Raw genomic sequence first — 21127 nt, forward strand, 5'->3', positions numbered from 1 at the left:
ACCTAGGAGAAAAGTGTTAAGCTTTTATCTGTATCAAAACAGTTAAAAAGTAGAAAGCAAAAGACAATAAAAATGCCACTGCAACTTGTAAAAACTGAAATAGTTTTAATGGGCAAAGACATCAAAACAACACAAATCTAATGTACCGAAAAGGAGATATAATTTTGCAAAGTGTTAGGTGCTTCTAGCACTAAAAAGCACAGACTGACATTCGTGGTTATCTGGTCACACTAGACTGGGTCAAAGTCAAAAGTTAAGGGCAACCCTGATCGAGTGTGAATAGTGTACAGGGATCAGGTCTGTCCTGGTTGAAAGTTTATCTTCTTAATTAGCCATTTTTCTGGAAAAGGTTCTCGTTCATGAGGTCATCAGTGGGTCGTGATGCCAGCTGGTTCCGAAGAGGGGCTCATCGATGGAAGGTGGACGAAGTGCAGCATCTCAGTAGGAAAGTTGGTGACCAGGAAGGCACTGTCATCATTTGTCTGCTACTCAGCACTAGACCTGGTGACGTTTTCCACGTTCAGAGCTGGAAACTTTTCCGGAAGGCTGGAACCATTAAGCAGGGCAAGTTCAGATGACCGTTTCAACTTCGGCAGCTGGTGGTAGCCTCTGGTTCTTTTTTCTGAAAGTTTGGAAAAAAATTCTAAGGGCCAGATTTACAGGAAAGTGTTGCATAGGTCCAGATGCGCAACTTTTCTTGCTTGCCCCTAGTGTCACCTAACGACACCATGGTTGTGCCATATTTACAATACAGCGCACCATGGTGCACGTTAGGACAATAGCATCAACATTTTTTACGCTATAGTGGCGCTTTGCTGCACTAACGTCATAAATGTTTACGCTAGGGCAGCAAAGTGTAAGGAGGCCCATTGATTACAATGGGTGCGTCACTTTAACACCTGCATTGAGCAGGTGTTAAAAATTATGCCAAAAATGGCGGAGTGAAATCTTGTAGATTTTACTGCGCCATTTTTGCAGGGCTCCTAATACCGGGATGCCCTCTTGCCTACATTATGCCTGATGCAGGCATAATGTGGTGCAAGGGGTCGCAAAGTGGCGCAATGCATTCATTGGAAAAGAGTACATGCTAACACCAGGCAATGGTCCCAAAGTTTTTCGGACTATTTAGTTGTTTGGTCACCATCTCCCAGAAACCAGCGTCAGGGACCAGGCTGAATCCTGTTGGAAGTAATCAGCTGGCTCAGCAGAGATTTGGGCAGCTTTTGTGTTCTTGGAGATGAACGGGAAGTTACCAAACTAGCTTTTGGAGTCCACTTTTCAGTCCTGGGTACAACCGGGTACAGTCTTTTTGCGTCTCTCCACCGGTTAAACAGCAAGTGAAATGCATTTTCTCTCATCCATAACTCCCAGATTGTTCTGAAGAAGGTAGTGAGGGTGCCACATTTATGCTCAGTGTCAGCCTGTGGGTGTGGGAATCTCTTGGCTACTCTTTACCAATGGGGAAAAAGTTCCATGGGGTGTCTCTATCATCTGCAGCATATTCTGTGTGTTTTACTGTAAACTATCCCACACAGTCCCCCCCTCTCCCTGAAACCAATGTAGCAGAAGCTTTATTCCTTTTTCTCTGAGGTGTGCCCCAGAGAAATGAGAAACTCCCCCTGCAAAACAGTCCTGAAACAGGGTTTCCCCCTACTGGGATTGGTTCCTTTCTAGTTACTTGTACAATGGTATGGGCAGGCCTAGTTGTGAGTTGCTTCTTCCTGTGACAATGAATGCCCCTTTGAAGCTTGTGCATTTGGTGGGCACATTCCTTGGCCATCTTGTCAGGAGGAGGTCACACCTCATCCCAGCCAAGCCTCTTCTGTTCTCTTTCCTGGGTGTCAATCTAGCCTCCCAACAGGCGGCTGGGTGACAGTTGAGGATTAATTATTGAAAAGCCCCTAGACGTTTTAGGCAGAACAAAATACCTGATAATGGCATTTTCAAAGTAGTCATTTAAAATCCAACTTGTCCTATATATTGAATTTACAATTACTATTAATTTGAGTCCTTGAGTCATAGTTTAAACTATTCATAAACTTAAGCTATGTATTAAGTGGTGTTACAATGTAACTCAGTGCTTTTTCATGGGAGAGCCACCCTTGCCACCGTGAAAAACAACTTTGGAGATTGTTCATTTCAAGGGCATGTAAAACTTAGGTTTACATGTCCTACTTTTTAAAAATCATGCACCCAGCCCTATGAACATTTTGGGCTTACCTTAGGATTGACTTAAAAAGTATTAAGAAGGAACATTTAGACTTGACATAGTTTATTTTTTTCGGTCGAATTTCCTAAAACTGCACATCAGGTTGGAGGGGCAGGCCTGACGGCATGCTTAGTCTTGTCAATTTATTGGTAGCAATAGGTACTTTTCATTATCCTCTTAGTATGGGAAAACATAAATCCTCTACAATTCCTATGATAACCGTGCAGGGAACAACTTTGAATGGCTTTCTAGGGGTGATTAACAAGGAGGATGAACTGGGATAACTATGCTTATCTTTTTCCTCATCCCTTGACCCACAGCCTTTGCCTGAGGTACTTACTTTTGATGTGACTCTGACCTGAACACGTCAGATGGAAGGTCAGGTACATCTGACATTTTATCTGGCGTTGTTAGTGCCACAGCTGGGGAGCCTGTTAGGCATTTTGAGGGGGCACAATCCCAACTAAAATTTTGCTCTTATGACGTTAAAACAAGAGGCCAAGTAGGTAAGAGGAAGAGAGTTGAGGTTGGGGCTAAATCAAAGACACAGGGCTCTGGGCCATCAATTCCATTGTAAAGCCATGGCCATAATATCAGGGGGAAGAACACGGATGGAATCCCTGAGATAGTGGAGATTCTTTGTAATTCAGTCCTGGCATTTACGACAGGCTTACTGAATCTGATTTTGGCCTGCCTGGAGAAAATAGAGAAATAACTGGTTAAACTGAACATCACCTACGATGCAGCCTCCTAATGTGGGGCCTCCTGCTGATCCCCAAATGGCCTCCTCATTACCTAGTCCATTACCAGTTCCAGCAGAGCCCACTGTGTCATCTAAAGGGCTTCTATCTTAAGTAAGTGTGGCCAGGAATAAGTCTGTGGGGAGGGAAACTAGGCTCCAAGGCAGACCAGAGGGGAGAGAAAAAGCTCTTCAGCAAGGTAATGGGCCTCCCGAATCTCTGGGTCATAGATGGGATAACGTCTTCCCTAAGCTTCCACCTGAGTATATGCCTTATGTCTTGGTGGAGAAAGATGCCATGGTTTTAGCCCGTCACATGCACAAAGATTAATATGCCCTAAAAAATAAAGTAATTCTCTGGTTAGGAGAATATCCCGGTGGCCCAATGATTTTTCTAGGGAGATTTTAATGATCAAAAAAAATCCCTGTATCGAGCTTCGTAAAAGGAAGTTCCTGCTGACTGTATTATTATCAACTTTATGTCACCTAATTCAGTTGAATGTCTGTTAAGGCACTATCCAGGTCTTACCATTGAACTACTTTTTCCAGAGGTGCTTCCACCTTGATTTGCCCAAGAAAGTACTTTTAATCCTGAGGAGTCAAACTTTCAACGTTGAAGCCTAGGATTGTTTTGAACCACTTGCCTCCTTGGAGGACCAAGGCTGACTTCACCCAAGTTTGGAGGGGTCACTCAGCATGGATGTCAACTTGACATAAGCAGCTCGGAGGTCTTTGTTTCCAAAAAGCAGGAGGGGCCTTTGGAGATTGGCTCTTCAATGGTTTCAATGATCCCTATGTTCCACTTGGTAGCTCTGGGGCAAATGGGCAATGGATAAGGTTTTTGTCTTGGAACATTGCTGGACTCCACAACTAACTAACAAATCTTGACTGGCTCTTTGTTATTGATAATGTAGATATAGTTTTACTGCAAGAAACCTGATGTTTAGATGACTTAGGACCTAATTTAGAGTTTGGTGGAGGGGGTTACTTCTTAACATACGTGACAGATATCTCATCCTCCCTATTGCAATTATAGCCTATGTGGATCGTAATACGGTGGACAGGATATCCATCACATTTGTTGTGGAGTAACCTGTCCAGCAAACTCAGGCCATTGGTGTTACTGGTTATTATTCAGTCATAAAACTTTATTCAGATTTCATATAATCCATAAAAGTACATAAATACTTATAGAAGATTCAAGCATTACTTATCAAATGTATACGTTAAAAAAATATTAATTTGATCTAGCATGTGTGTATTGCATCACATTACGTTGTACATGCTATCCTATAGGACGACAGCGATCAAAACTATTAAAAAATACTAGCATCCAAAAAATGCACGCACGCATCTATAGTGCAAACTATTGTGCAAAACAGCAGAGGGGCAAAATATGGAAACCATTCAATGGTAAATAGATAGTCACAAACATATTTAAGAAGGTTATCAGGGAAATACATCTGTGACTTTTCTAAGAACAGACTAACGTGTAAAAAGGCATAGGAGCAAAGTACAGCAATATAAAAAAAGTTGTATTATTGCTCCAAAAAGCACCAATACAACTTCCATTGCATTAAGATTCAATAAAAAACAATAAGCACATATAAATAATCACTGACTAAAAGCACAATGTATAAAAAGAAGACTGTCATTCATCTCAGATCCCTACGGGGCACTCATTCCCTCCATGATTGCCAATATAGTCATGTTAATCTATGTCTGGGACCAGGATTAGTTGTAAAATCTATAAATGCTACCATTAGGGCCTCACGAGTGCCCCCTTACATGAGTTCTTGCCCTGCCCTGTTCTGTAATCATAACAGCAATTAAAATACATACAGTGCAAATAACTAAGTAGTTGGTTAATCTTGTACTATCTGGGCTAAGATCTTAGCTCGCTTATACCAGACACTGAAAAGGAAATGACTTACTGAGTAAACAATGTGCTTGGCATTGTTTGTTGTAAATAGGCGTATCCCTGCCTGGTAATCCCCAATCCCCAGAGATAAACAAAATAGCCTAAGCCAGAGCGGCTTATGTCACGGTACCCTGAACATACAATGACAATATTTTTCACTGTCTCGGGCACAGATTTACAAATAGGGCAGTGGTTCCCAACCTGTGGTCCGGGGACCCCTGGGGGTCCGCGAAGCCTTCTCAGGGGGTCCGCGAGAGCCTAGAAAATTTAAAAATATTGACAAATTAGGTCCCCAGCGTCCAGTAATGACTCAGGCGGGGGTCCCCGGATTCCCATGATGATTCAGTGGGGGTCTCTGGGTTCCATCAATGTTAAAGTGGGGGTCCACAGAAATCAAAAGGTTGGGAACCACTGAAATAGGGCATAAGGTGAGTGAGCAACCTCCTCACCATGAACTACAAAAAGCATTCAGCAGTAAGCAAAAATATCTAAAATGCAAGTAAAGGCTTTTTGCCAGTGGGGGAGTTATATTATCTAAAAAGACTTCAAACTTTGGTACAGTTTTGAACCCCAGAAACCTTTCAGTTAGATTGCCCTGTTTGGCCCTTGATTGTTGATGCACCAGGATATGGTACCAAAAAGCCGTCTTTATGACCTGTTTGTCTGATTTACTGATTTGGCCAGGATACCTTGAGCATCAACTTCTTGCACCAGGTATGAATAAAACTCAACAAAGGAACTTTTAGGGCAAGGTCCAAAGCCTAGACAGGTGCAGTGCTGGGCCAATTCCGGGGTAGACCAAATGCAAACCCAATAAAGAAGGGGTTTTAGCTGGACAAGGTCAGTCACCCCAATGATACCCAAATCATAGCACAAGGAGATGAGCAGTTTCCTAACTGGGACAGCCACAAGTGCCCGAAATAAGTTATTTCTGAGGACCGCTAAGTTGTGTATCTTGGTATACCCCCAGACTTCAGCACCATAAATAGTGCATTCAGTGCCTTAGCACGATAAGCCTTTAGGGCAGGTAAAATAGAGCGAGTGGTGGTCACTCTAAAGAAAAACAGAATGGGATTTGACCTGTTTGACAACATCAGGGAGCTCTTTAAAATTCGGGGGTCTCCCTTAAACGTGTCAGACAGGGTAATACCTAAATAGCTGAAACAGGACACCCTTTCAAGGTTTACGTTGCCCACCCTAACACTCTTTGTTCTTGCAGGGCACTTGCCAAAGACCATATATTTAGTTTTTGCACTATTTATCCCCAATCCTCTTTTGGCGCACAATTACCCAAACCTTGTCAACAGGTTCTGAAGCCCCAATGGGGATTTAGAAATTAGCAACAAGTTGTCTGCAAATAGAAGGATTGGAATTTTCCCTCCATCTATGGTGGGAGAGTTATTGACACATTGCCCAACATACTCAATATCATTCATGTAAATAGAAAAGGGTATAGGGGCCAGCACAAATCCTGGGCACACTCTGCGACCAATAGGGATTCTGGATGTCAGTTCTTCACCCCCCCGCCACCCCCCGCCCCCGTGGTCCCGGGGCATAGTTCCCGGTATGCAATCTGATTAAGATGTCTACTTGATCGGTAGGGGCACCCATCTTCCTCAGAAACCTCCAAATATTTTCACATGGAATCAGATCAAAGGCGGCTCGGAGATCGACAAAAGCTACATATTACTTCTGTTGTCAGAGGAAAACCTGCTTCCAGTATAAAACAGAAAAGCTAAATACCTGGTCAATAGTATTTTTTTCGGCCGGAAACCTGCCTGCAGGGACAAGAATATGTCTTTGCTGGCTGTCCACGACAGTAATTTGTCAAGCACTTGTCTCACAAAGATTTTTTGTAGATTATCTAGTAAGCTAATGGATTATAGTTAGCAGGGCAGCTCACGTCACCTTTTTTAAATACTGGAATAATTTCAGCCCCTTTCTAAGTATCTGTCATCTTACCCCCTCTAATTATTGCATTTGATAGGGTATTTATGTACCAGGCCCACAGTCGGGGTTCCGACTTGTATAAGTCCCTTGGAATAAAGTCCAGGCCAGGGGATTTTAAGGGTTTCTAACCATCTATTGTTGCCAAGGTATCCTACATAGAGAAAAATGGTTAGGCACCTACATCAGGCCTTACCCTAGAAGTGGCAGTCAACATATTCTCCTCCCCTATGTCCAAGTGATACTCTTCATTATGACTCACAGAGTATATAGAGCACCAAAATGATCCTCCCACTTGTCCGGTGCAATATGGGAACACCTAGGATTACCATGTTCTCTAGTCCCATTTGTGATTAATGACCAAAAAACTTAATTATCTCTCACTTTCAGGGACTGGAGTAGTTCCTGCCATTTATCCTCATCCCATTTTTAATTTGCAGTTTCAAGTGCCCTTTTATACCTAGCACGAGCACATTTAATGTCTACCCCATTACACTTCCTTATTGCTGTCACTAGGGATCATTTAGCCAGCGTACATTCCTGATTAAACCATTAAAAAAAATTCCCAACCGACTTGGGTCTGCCGTGACAGACCCGGACAAAAATAAATTTGAGTTTATCAAAAAATAAAGTGTGAGTGCCTAGCATAAAATCAGGGTCAACGGTTGATCCTATAAGTTCCGACATATATTGTACAAATAATCGATACATTTCTACGTGCTTATCCTGGTCTGCCACAACTCTAGGACACGCTACTCTGCAACAATTATTTGTTACACTGGGTTCCAGCGGTGCTGCTTGTTCTAAAGCAGGTAACCTAAACAAAATTTCCCTCTCCAACGAGGTGGCCATGGGACTATGATCACTATCAATATCATTAAGGTCCGGCCACAACTGGACATCCACCAGCACATAATCAATAATACTTCTCTGGAATCCTCTTCTAAATGTAAACACTGTATCCAGATTTGAACGGGTTCTCCCATTACAGACTCGCAGCCAGTTTGCCACCATGAAGGTTTCTGTTTGTAGAGCAGTCTTGGTAAAGCGGCTCTGTGGCCTGCCCTCCATCTGTGGGGCACCCCAGTATTCATCCTCTTCCTTGGTTACCAAAATGAGATCATTGTAAGGTTCAAGTGAGGTATTAAAATCACCAGCAACTATTATTCTGGAGTCCTGTTTGTGGATCGCCACTTAACTGTCTAACATGCCTAGGATTGGTGACTCACTTTTTGCTGGCATTGAGCGAGCATACATGTTCAATATAATCAGTACCAAGCCTGTGGAGAACTTTAGTTTAATGGCCATTAAATCGGGCAAATCTATCTTAAGTAATTTTTGCGCACAAGCAATATTATTGCTAACCAAGATCATGAGGCCCCCGCTCTGCCCCATTTTCCTACGTGGAATAGACTCAATGCTGTAAGTGGTAAAGCCACTAACAAAAATCTTGTTTACAGCCCACGTTTCTTGGAACAGGCAGACATCGTACTTCCCTATGAGGGAGATCCAATCCTTATCAACCAGCTTCATGTTCACCCCTGCCACATTCCATGAGATTAAGGTCTGTTTTACAAGTAACCATCTAATGAGACAAGAGGATAAAATTGATTATGAGTACGAATACCAAAATTAATGTGGGGATTGTCCCGGGTATGTAGAATGCTCTGCGTGGCAGACTGTATTATGCTAGAGCTCAATGTTTGTGGGGGGTAAAAAAAAAACAGGGGAAGGGCTCTAATGTCCTAATTTCCATGAACTTTTTGACAAAGCAGATGTCGCAAAGATTGAAAACGGTGCTTTAAAGTTCACAATTACACAGTCACCCAGTAAAGATTTTGGTGTGAGGCCACCCATGAGACCCTGCGAGTGCTACTTATTTCCCCACTTAGATCATATGTCCAACCAGAATGTTGACGTAACCAATGAACAACTTTGTTTATTAATGAATCATGTGACATCTGCTTCTCTGTGGGTATCCATGGTACATTCTCGAGAACAATGATGTTTGGGGTACATTCTGTGGGATGCTGGGTCTAACATCAGGAGTTCCAAAACTTGAAGAAGAGAACCCTGATACCGCTGTGCTACTGACTGGGGCTGCAGCCCCTCTAGGCACAGCTGCAGGGTGGTCACTACATAAACGATGCAAGATGCCCTTGTTAGGCCCTTTAACAACAAGCAACCTACTCTCCGTGCTCACTACAGAGTGCCCAGACAGTCCGACATCAGCCTTAACAAAACAAATTGGCTGGGCCTCAATGGCTACACTATGCTTCAGTTTGTGTTGCCAGACACTTTCATGGAGCTTGGAGAGGATGATCCACTGATGTGGGCAGTTCCAGACTGTTTACGTTTTAATTCAATGGAGCTAAGACGCTTGATTAAAGGTTTCAGATTTAAATCCAGAATAGTATGTAACATGGCTTCCAGCTGATCAATCGTCACGCCCTGAATCAAATCAAGTACTTGCCCAGCTTCCTTTGCTAGTGCCTTCTTGTTAGTGATTTGACTGGTACGCTGGATAGCAGGCTGGTTGATGCCGATCCTTTGACGTTTCTGCATTCTAATGGTCTCCGGTCGTTTCCTTTTCACTGCCATCAGCAGATCTTCATCTGGTCTAGAGGAGGGAGCTGTGACTGTAATTATGGGCTCTAGTGGAACAAGCACCTGGGTTGGTGCCTGTGAAGGCTTAGGTGTTCCCCCAAGGCCCTTGCTGGTACTACATCTGCCAGAGTCATCTTGAGAGCTCCTCCGTCTTGCCGTGACAGCTCTCTATCATTATCAGGACAGGTTGGAGAGGCCCCCACTACTCCTAAAGTGGGAGAATATTGTGAGGTGACAGAGAGTCAGCGTCCCCCAGATCAATTTCTTTGTCGATAATACCAACTGCCCATATTATGAAGTTATCCGTTCTCGATTTACATAAGCTGATATGGCTAGGAGGGCCAAGAGGCCCAGGGACATCTTTAGCAGTAAGTTTTTGTTTACAAATCTCAGCCCTTGGCATACTGCACTATCAAATGAGATCCCGCTCACAGTCAGCAGTGTGAAAGAACAAGATCACAATCACGACTAAGTACACGGGTACCTCTTTGCAGCCCACAGAGCTTGCTTTGATGCTTCCAAGAGAGTTGGACCTGCCCGTCCTCTTCTGGCCGGTGATGGTCAAAGACAGGCCTGGTCTTGGCCCAGTCTTCACCCTGGCACGCACCTGTGTGCGCCCCACTCTGCGGGACAGCAGCGCTCGATTTAGGGTGACCGTCAAGGCAGGGCAGCTTGGGACTTGTAATCTGCCCCCACCTTCTCACTCCACGGATTTCCAACTTCTTCCGTGCTGCAGGACAGCAGTGCTTGATTTAGGGTGGCCGTCAAGGCAGGGCAGCATGGGGTTTGTAGTCCGACCCCACCTCACTCCAAGGATTTCCAACTCCTCTTGGGGCCAGCAGATGAGTCAGATGCGGCACTCGTGCTGGTGGTACTGCCACCCAGTGCGGCACTGGTGGTGGCACCCCAGCTTCCTCCTTTGAAGCCCTCTTCTTGTCCTTGGATGCTTTGAACAGCCCTGGAGCTTCGGTGGCTGATCAAAACGTGTCACAGGGTTATTCGTTTTGCAGGGCATCCACCCCATCTAGCTTAGAATGGGCTGACAATAAAATTCTGGGTGGATGATTTCATTATAAGGCTGTGTGGTAAGAGTGAATCCTCACCCTGTGGAGCTAAGGATAAGGATAGGGTGGCTCTCTGCACTTCCAACATACACCAGTTGGGGAAATGGGTGTCTCTAGGTAGTTAGTCTGTGCCAAGGAATTCAAGGTGGATGGTACTACTCTACTTCCCACTTACACCGGGACCAACAAGGGAAGTGAAATTTACTTTCTTAACTCATCTTTGGATTTAATAGAAATAATACCGGGGTATGAGGTCAGTGGTTTATGTATTAGCGACCATAATCCCCTGGTATTAGCCCTTGATTTGTACCTGAGAGGTATCGTAGGGAGTCTGGAGACTATGCCATTAACCAATTCACATAATAAGGGCATAAGAATAAAATGGAAGAAAATAAAAATGGGTGTCCCTCATGAACCACCTGGTCAAGGAAAATTTGCACTCTATTTTAACACTGACTTGGGTCTTTTATAGATGCTTTTAGTGCCCTCTGTGCTGCACTGAATAAAAGTCTGAGGTTTAATAGAATATAGAAACCAATGCCTCCCACAGGATGGTTTAACGATGCGTGCACTCTGGCCCACAAGAAGTTGAAATTAGCACTCTCCAATTTTCCTCGCTCTAGGAAAGAAATTCAGAGTGCAAGGCAGCTTTATAAAGTTACCCTGGAGACTAGGTGATTGGAGTTAAGAAAGGCTGGAGTTTTGAGGATTTAGAAAATTCTACTAGACTGAGGGACAGCACAGCCTTCTGGACATTTGTAAATCAACCATTCTTCACTGGGTATGAAAAACCGACACTAGAAACAATTACACCACTGGGTTGACCACTTTAGTAATATTTTTAACTCCAGTAACAAAGCTGCTGTTATTGACAATAGAGAAGTGGTAGCCTATAATTTAGGGATATATGATGCCCTATGTGGATCTATTGTAGTAAAATACATTATTGCTGCTATTAATGGTGTGGACAGAGTGCCATTGGATCTTTTTAGAACAATTATACTGCTCGTGGCTCCTATTTTAAAGTTTTTAAGGTGTCCATAAAAGGGAACTTATTCCTCTGTGGAGAGAAGCCATAGTTGTCCCCATCTTTAAAAAAGGAAACCAAAGTCGCCAACCTGCTATTGCCCAATTTGCCTCCTGCACAACTCTCTAAAAAAAATACTGGGAAGGATACTTGTATCCAAACTGGAAGTATGGATGTGGGAAAATCAGTCCCTATCAAGAGTCCAGTATGGAATTCACCCAGACGTTGGCACTGTAGAACAGTGCCTGAACCTTCAGTTGATCATTGATAAATACTTAAAGGCCAGGAGAGGTTCCATTCACCTTGCGGTTATACACCACTCTTCTGCCTTCAATATGGTTAACAGATGGAAGCTTTGGAATAGTATGGTTAAGATGGGATTTGATCAGAACTTAACAGGGCTAACACAAAGGATGCATTGGGACCCCATAGCAAGGGTCAGGTATAGCAAAGATGGGAAACTCTCCCTGAATATCAACTCCATCCTAGGGGTCAGACAAGGCTGCGTGATGACACTACTATTGTTTCTTATTTATGTTAATGACCTAGATACTCACCTAGCCAAAGTAGTGACAGATTTGGCTAAAATAAAGTCTAGAGTTCTCTCAGTTTTACTGTATGTAGATGATGCAGTTTTAAAGTTGAGATCCACTAATGGATTGTAGCTTCTTTTAGGTGAATATTATAGCTTTATGGGGGGTGGGAGGGTTGGATCTTAAAAGAAATCTAAAAAAAATAATTTACGATGAGTATTGGACCTAAAAAAGTGAAAATATAAATTTTTACTTAGGTCGGTGGGAAATTTTAAGAATCAAGACTTTTACCTATTTTGGGTTCCCCAAATCAAAATTTAACCTGGAAAAATGTGCATGACACTAGGGCTGCTCAATGTTAAAGAACTGTGGAGACGGTCTTTACTTTTGCTAGGAGGCTTGGACATAAGCCTATCCGAGAAATGCTGGGCCATTACAGCAGGTGGAAAATAGGTTTTTGCGAAGATTAGTGGCTGTGCTTCAATTTACCCCTGCCAGTCAGAGACTGGACTGATTCCTTTGGGCAATAAGATTAATTTGGAGCCCCTATTTTATGGCTCAGAATCTGGTGGAATCCGGAAGCCGAACTATCAAGAGATGTATTGGAAGATAAGGAGGCCTAAAACGTTTTGCAAAGGTTGAACAATATGGAGCTCTGTGTTACTGTGGGAAAGTTTGTCTGCCTTGCCCTGAGGATCAGAAACAGGTATGAATCAGTGTAACGAATCTTGAGCTTAGAGGTGTGGACACTTCCTGCACAAATGTCCTGAGTACTGCAGAGTTTGTTAGGTACTTCCTCTAACAGGTTTAATGGGTGTTTTTAAGGTTTTTAATGTGGTGGGGGTACCATGATAGGGATGTTTTAGATACCTTTCACATCGCTGACCTACTTTTATAAACCCTGACCCCGATTTTTGTGATGATTATCTGACGTTATATATTTGTGAATTGTTTTTCATTGTCATTTTAAGGCTTAATGAAGGACGAATAATGTTTGTTTGACTGGCTGACTGACACAAAGGAATATTTTTAAACTCACTGTACTGCCAGAAGTACATCTTTAAAGCATTGTCTTTATATTCAACAAAAATACAAGGGCCAATAAAATGAGCATGCACAAAAAACACATATGGTCCTAACACCTTCTGAGATCTGGATGTGATCCTAAACAGTTTCATGCTACCTCCGCGGTAAGGCTTTGCATTTTGGAATAACAGCAGAGTCTATGAGACAATGTCATCACCATCAGAAAAGATCAGTAGTTCTTGATGGTTTTGGGAATTCTTTACCTCCCAGTACTCTTACTCAGGACTCGTTTACAGTTTCAAATGAAAAATGTGTAAGACAAAAGGCTAATAATGTATCAGATATGCTGTAGTATGTGTGCCCTATGCTGGAGTTTTTCGACATATTCGAATTTAATGGGCCCCATGGGTGGCTAACATTCAAGCAGCTGAGAATCAAGCCAAGATGTTATAAAGCGCAAAACTCTTTTAGGATAACAAAAAAGTTGTTAAAAATGAAATTGCCAGTGCTCCATTATTGGTGCTCCAAGCCTCAAACATGGACAATAGATACAGTTGAGTGGAAGATCTATTACTGCTCCAATTGGCCTATAGAGCCAGAGTCCAAACAGCGGGACTACTATTGCTGACTACGGGTTACTGCCCACTGTAGAACATCAGCTCCTCAACCCTTAAGGTTCCATACGTTGAGATGTGAATATTCCTTGCATGACTCAACTGAGTGTAAACATCCTGTCCTTTGCTATGAGTTCCTGTGTATTAATTTGTATCGACACACGGCAATCCTGCATGTACACCGAGGGCCTGGGGAGAAGTGGATTGAGAGCTGGAGCATGGCCTTGCTATCTGGACAGACCCACCCTTCTTTTCTGAGAATGACTACTGACATCTCACCAGGCTGAGATAAGTATGCAGTGGAGGCAGCAACATATTGTTAGAGAAAGGGCTAGGCTTTCTTATCTGTTACCTTTTACTTGCTGGCCTCTCCTTGTGAACACAGTCTTGCGTTTCCTTTCAACAGGTCACTTCATTTCATCGATTTGAGAAGCGGATGGAGCATGTGTGTTTGACATATAGAAATATGAGTGTAAGAGGGCATGAAGCGCGTGTGCCTGTGATTGCCTAAATAAAGATGAGAATCCATTTTGGGACTTCTGTGGGTGCCTGTCTACTACGTTGGAGAGAACCTGACAAGAGATGTGATCCATCAGTTGCATTGAATTGGAACCGGTTTTTGTGAGTACAGGGAGGTAGACAGATGTTACATTTGAAGTGCAGGGACAGCTCATGCCTCTTACAGCTTCATTCTTACTACAGACAGTTTTTTGTAGTAGCTAGGCAGGGAAGGACCATTTCCTTTTGCGGCATTGTTTTACAGACTGACAGGGAACACCCACTTCCAGTCCCCTTCAAGCCAAATCAACGGAGCGAAGAGATGTGGTTTGACTGTCTTGGTGAACAGAAACCTTCGACCCTGAAACCAGATTTCACCCAAAACAGAGTGGAACTCAGAAAGGAAAAAATACTGTATAAAATCCTCAGGGCAATGTACTTGTGTCAGCAAACAATACCCTTGCAGGAGGCACGCAGCGGTGTGTATAAAGATATCTTTTTAGCTCCAGGGCAGGAATATTGTACTGCAGCCTCCTTACCAATTAAGTGATAGATTTGCAGAATCAAGAACTCTGCTAGACGTAGTTGGACCATATCCTTGAGCGATGAGATAAACTCCGAGGAGTCCCCTACATAAGGAGAACTGTTGGGAAAAGAAAGATTTCAGTGTAGCGATGAAAGGTTGGTGGAAAGCTGTGAAGTCACAGCATGCAGATACTGAGAGGCTTGGCGGGAGGTCCGGTGCTGAGAGGAACTCTGGCAGCTCTACCCTGTCCATGAAGACCCCTGTGTGCATGCCACTCATTGCCTCACGTTTTGGACTTGAGCTAAGCACTTTCTTGCTCTGGACTCCTGAAAACCTAGAAGTATTGCGAGATGGCCTAAGCTTGAATTTCCTGCAAACAGCATCTACAATTTGCCCAGATATTGCAGGGGAGTACTCCCAGCACCACCTGCTTTGGGGAAGTCTCTCTTGTGTGACTTGGGCATCGGAAACACTGTTTTTGGCAGGCTCCAGGGCCTGACAACAAAGGGTAAAAACAATCATGCTACATATATGATGTATTGATGTATTGCCCAGTTGATGTAACCTTCACATTTCCCACTAAGAATTGTTGTGTCCACATGCCCTTTCCTACCAGGGGATGCTGGTGCAAGGCCACCAGTGCACATTTGAAATTCCCCATAGAGAGATATCACTTACCCATGCATCCCCAAGACAGTATGATCAGCACTCAGGAATGTTCTCCATTTGTTTCAATGGTGGTTCTCAGGATCAAGGAAGCAGAAGAAATGATTGGAAACACACCTGCTCTTGACATTCTGCTTTCCTAGTTTCCATATGTATATTTATGTTTCGTGTGAATCGATTTATCTGGGTAAATATTAAAGTACGTTCACTTTATGACCAGTTAGTTACTGGACATTGATTTATTAAATGTTTTTCACACTATGCAGAGTTCTGATTCTGTGGCTCACACCCCTTCCAACAGGAAGCATTGAATTGCTCTGCTTTGCTATCCTGTGAGTGTTTCTAAAGGGGTTAACAAGGTACTCAGTTCCAGTTCCATGACCAACAGTAGGGTGTCCCCAGGACAGTAAAGATAAAAGGTCCCAAATATTTAAATTTGAGGACCCTCTCTTAGATCTGTGACCCTTGAACCAGTCCCACACCGTATCTTATGAACAGCTGCTCCTTATAGAAAGTTCAAGTGGTGGGCACCCAGGAGAGATGGGCCAACCCATTGGGCACAATGGATCCCACTTGCAGATAGGGGAACTGTGGTTTATGCTCAGAACTCAACTGCACCTGTCAACAGTAGATCATAAAGGGTTTTGTTCAGCTGATTCCAGAATTAAAGTGATTACCCTCAGCCAAAGGATTATCACTACAGTATCCACAGTAAATGTAAAATTCCCTTTACTTTCTCTGAGGCTGAAAATGGAGCACAATACCGTGCCGCAAAGCCAGAATGCAGCCTCACTCTGGCACCTTTGTTGAGTGGCTTCTGTATGTCCTCAGTCCTTTGGATTTTCACATGTACCTCTGTTCAGCCATGGACAGATACAGTATATATATCTCAGCAGCTTGCTTCTGCTTGAAGCATTGTCTTTGCATGTCTCCTCACTGGATAGTCAAACACTACTCTTCTCGGGCCATGGCACAACATTACAGTGACTCAAGTGTCCTGTGTAGCAAGCATGGGTGCACTGTTCAGTCAAACATCTATTTCTGAAATGGACCCTGGAATACACTCTGAATCCAAAGTAAAAACGAGAAACTGACACTTGAGATCCTTAGCATGTGAAACCAGGACCAATTAAAAGGTGTGCCTCAATCCAACACAATAGCTCTTAATACTCCAAAGTGAAGCTAGGGTTCCTGGACATGTGTTCAAAGTAAGTGAAGGAATCAGCACCACCTAGATTAAAGAGATAAATTTTCTAGGACAGACATAAGAAACTCCCTAAGTGAGGCCTCCTTCAAAGCTGCTCTCAGCCTAAAAGGGAAACCACGTATAATAGTCATGATTTCGATTGGGCCAACACAACTCTGACTCCCTGAGCTGTGTATGTTTTCTCTAGCACTTCTAAGAGCAGATGCAGCCTAGATGTGAAATTTGTGACAGCACTGTTTTGTTTTGGCACAAGGTTCTGCAAGGCAGATTGCAGCCAGAAAATAGACACGGGTTAAGCAGTTATGGAGTCTCTGAGGTGCATCCCAAAGATCTGCTTCAAGCACAGGTAATCTAAAATAATATTACCCTTGAGCCTGGCACCAACAATGTGTGCTTCATGTAATTTGACCTTGCAGAGCACACCATTTATACCGCACACAATTGCCATTGACATGTAAACACAGTCACACAACACCCTAACACATGGAGAGGTGAGATGTCCCAGTTATGAGGACATGCATGGATTATAGAGAACATCAGTAGACACCTTGCTTAGCGTTACAGGTAAAATGTCCTCTGCCTTTGTATATTAGACAGCTGCTATAAACTGTCAGTCCCTCCTCGGCCTGGGGTGGGGACAGAAGTCACTTGTCGGGTAGGTTCACTCATCGAGTGTAGCTGCACAAAACTGATCTCAAGCGACCTGCTGTTGTTTTAAGAATCAAAGTCATCTGCAAAAAGGGAGAGCAAGAACACTGAAAGTAAAGGAAATATTTCACAGGTGACTATCCATAAGACACTTATCCCTACAATAGACTCTTGGGCACATGGCACACAATTTTAGGTAGTTTTAGTCTGAACTGCTTCTTAAATTTGCATCACCCAATTTCGGTTTATCTATTTTTAAAAAATGCTCTTAACACAAGTCTAATTAAATTAGGAATCCTGGCAATTATCTTAGGCATTGCTTTATATAATAACGACCAAAAGTAAGCCAGAAGCACATTTGCCGCTTGAAAGATCCACAAACTCCGGCACGTAATTGATTTTTATACCATAATTTCTTTCTTCTCTTAACCATTGCTGGTTAATCACAATACAGGACACGGAGAAATGTTGCTTTGTCCTAAAATCTACGGTTCAGTGTTTAAAAAGGCACTTAATTATTGGATTCAAAATGAACCCTGGGGCAGTACAACTATCAGATTCTACGCTGAATGCTATTTAGTATTTCATATTTTTTGGAACCTCTACAGCTCAGATGGGAACATTCTGTACTTGCAGTATCATATAATAGTTTCCCTCTTCTATAACCCAAACATTTATCATGAGTTTTTATTCAAAATGGCACACAATATAGATTTTAATGCTACACAAATATTGTTTATGGCTAGCTATCCAACATCAGTTTATTACAAAGGAAAGCCCATTGGCATTATTTCGTCCTAAAGTCTGCTCTATTTATACCCTTTTTCTATCTGTGAAAACAATAAGAAATGGAACAGTCAAGAAAAATATGTTTCGTCACACTCAACAACTCTTCCTAGAAATTGTCACATTAACACCGATTCCTTATTGACCCTCACTAGGAGTGGTTATCTATTAGATACAATTATGTCTTCAAATTGAGATTCAGATTCAACAATATATTATACTAAAGAACCCACTTGACATTAGGAGGATAGGGGCCACTACATTTACAAAGACCATGGTTTCCAGTCTTTAATCAGCTTCTTGTTTTACATAAGATTGAGAGCGACGTTAGGGAACTTGAAACCAACATTTCTGTATCTATTACCAACCTTAAATGGAACTAAATGTACTGTGAAATATTTCCATAATTTGGGAGTTGCTAACAGTGTTACCCCTTGCTTTCTTTTATTGATGCATCAGCAACTTCAGCCTAAGGCTGTTGAGTACTTTCACTGTCAATACTTGATGCATACTTTAAGCAACTTCTACTTTCTAAACATGATTTCCTTACTCAGATATGAATTTAAAAAATCGACCAAGAACATGCAGGAGCCCAGTATGACATTAACTTTAACAGCAAACTCAAAATGGCTTTTTAAAGGATCTCAAATGAAAATTATATTTCATACATTACAGTAAGATGTTGGTCACAGTCTTCTTGACTCTAGAGGTTTTGCATGGTTTTCCATTCCTAGCAGTATTAGTTTTCTATTCAAATTTATATTTTACTAGGTGGCTCAAATGGTGTTTTAATGCAATGTATCATAAGAATAGGATCATAAAAGTTATTTAATAATTTACTGTTTTCTTTATTTATTAAAGAGTTTTATAAAGCGCTATATTTCTCCTTTAGTGCTGCTTCAGCACTTTGAAAGAAAGATGATGTTCAGCTTGATGATTTGTTTAAGTCAGTAGAGTCAAATTGGGTCAGGTAAGTAATAAAGTCTGATATTGTTCAGAGAGATTCTCTTTGCTGTGTTGAGTTAAGGTAAAGGCAACCATGAAGGTTTAGTTTTCAAGAGTTTCTTGTAGTTGGGCTTAGCTGTCAGTTTTGGTTGCAAGGGTGTTCCAGAGTATCAGCCCTCGAACCTGCAGTTATCTAACTGAGTGTTTTCCTCTATAAGGATTGCTGGTTCATCAGGGGGGTATTCAAAGAGAAAAGGTCTCTTGTTGGGGGATAATTAGGTGTCAGTTTCTACAGGCATTCAGGGCCTTTGTTCCAGTAAGCTTTGTGGTACGTGTAAAAGTCCAGAGATATAATCCTAGCTTAAACTGGAAGCCACTGGTGGCTCTAATGCAGAGGTCTACAATCTGGGGGTCACGACCCCCCAGGGGCTGTGGAGACATGGGCAGGGGGTAGCATATTCCCCCAGCCTCACTTCTTCCCATCATTAAAATGCCTCATCTGAACTTTGATTTACTGAGTATCCTGTGCTGTGAAATTAAGCCACACAGACAGCTAAAAACGCTTTCGTGCCAGTGTGCCTGCTTCCTCAATGAAATGCAAATGTGCGCTACGAGTTGCTCTGCAAATGTAAAGGGTAATCTGCAACTGTAAAGGAAGCTTGGGAGCCGGTTCTTGGCTTTAAATAATCGAGTCACTCAAAGCTTTATCATGACAAACATTTATTCTTTATGAGTGCTAGTGCAAAGTTAACAACTGTACTGTGAAGTGTTTGATTTTAATTGTAATTTCATTTACATAGCGCTTACTTCACCTGGTGGTGTTAAAGAGACAGCTATTAAATATGGCATTACATATGCTCTGATATTACTTAAATCTAAATTTTGGAAGCACCGTTTTATCTTAAACCTTTTTGCAGTGTCCTATCTTATACTGTGTGTAATGCAAGTATAAAATAATGCCTTACATATTCACAGTGCTTTCTGTCACAGGCTGTGACCTCATGGAACTAAAAATACACAAGTAACAATTCTCCACTGCACCAACCAAGATTTAAATATGTTGCTCTTTGGTTACACACAGACCTCTGCAGTGCACTAACAGAGGTTTCATAATGCACTACATTGCATCTCCCAATGAGTAACATCTTCCTCTTATTTTTTTCCATTTAAGCTCACTGTTATTATATATAGCTACCTGATGCTGAAAGCCTTAGAAAAACGTACAGAATATTTTGAGGCTTGTTTATAAGAGGCTTGCACTGCCAGAGCATCACTTTTTTTGATGCTCCGGCACCACAAGCCTCTCAATCATATCTATGAGGCAACGCAAAGCCACCCTGCCACTGTGTTGCCTTACTTTGAGTCAAGGAGGAAATCCATGGGCATTGTGGTGGGTGTTCCCATGCAACGCCCATGGATTTTGACACTACCCTAGATTTACAAAATCAGGTAAACTGGAGCAGTGCCAAAACTGTACACCTCCTGAGAGCAGGTGTAATGACGAAAAATATTTTAATTTCTCCTATTTCCATGTGTGTTGCTATTTGCTGCACATGTAGATAGAGGAAAATGCCTCTCTGGATTGTTTTTGTGAAGGAAGTTATCCTTTCCTGCACAAAAACAATCTTGCCTTCATTGGCGCTAGGCAGCAATTTGTGCACCAGCACACGGGGAAAGGACAGGAATGCAATGTATTTCAGAAATATGGTCCATTCCTACCCTTCTATATTGCAGCAGGGCAGTGTAGCAAGAAGAGTTGTGCCACTGCCCTATTCCAATTCCTCATGTATTCGGAAATTAGTTTTTAGCCACACCTTTGACCATGCTCCCACACTACTGACCTTTGATTAGCTAAACACTGTTTAATATTATTTCCTCACCATAAAAATTATTTGATGTGGGAATTGGAGAAGTTTATGATTGTCAATGGTGAGAAGTACCAGGTTCTAGAAATTTTTGTCAGAGGGGGTCCTAACACTTAAAACATTTTGAGAGGGGATTTCCGGCATTAAAAAGTTTGAAGACCTCTGCTCTAATGTAAGTTTTGATGTGGACTCCCATTTGTGGCTGTTAAAGCCCATTTGGATTGCCTGATTCTGAAGTCTTTGGAGCCTGATACTGAGATTCCTGCGGAGACCAGAGTAGAAGATGGTGCAATAGATAA

The sequence above is a fragment of the Pleurodeles waltl genome, chromosome 1_2, assembly GCF_031143425.1.
Source record: "Pleurodeles waltl isolate 20211129_DDA chromosome 1_2, aPleWal1.hap1.20221129, whole genome shotgun sequence".
NCBI classification, from domain to species: Eukaryota; Metazoa; Chordata; class Amphibia; order Caudata; family Salamandridae; genus Pleurodeles; species Pleurodeles waltl.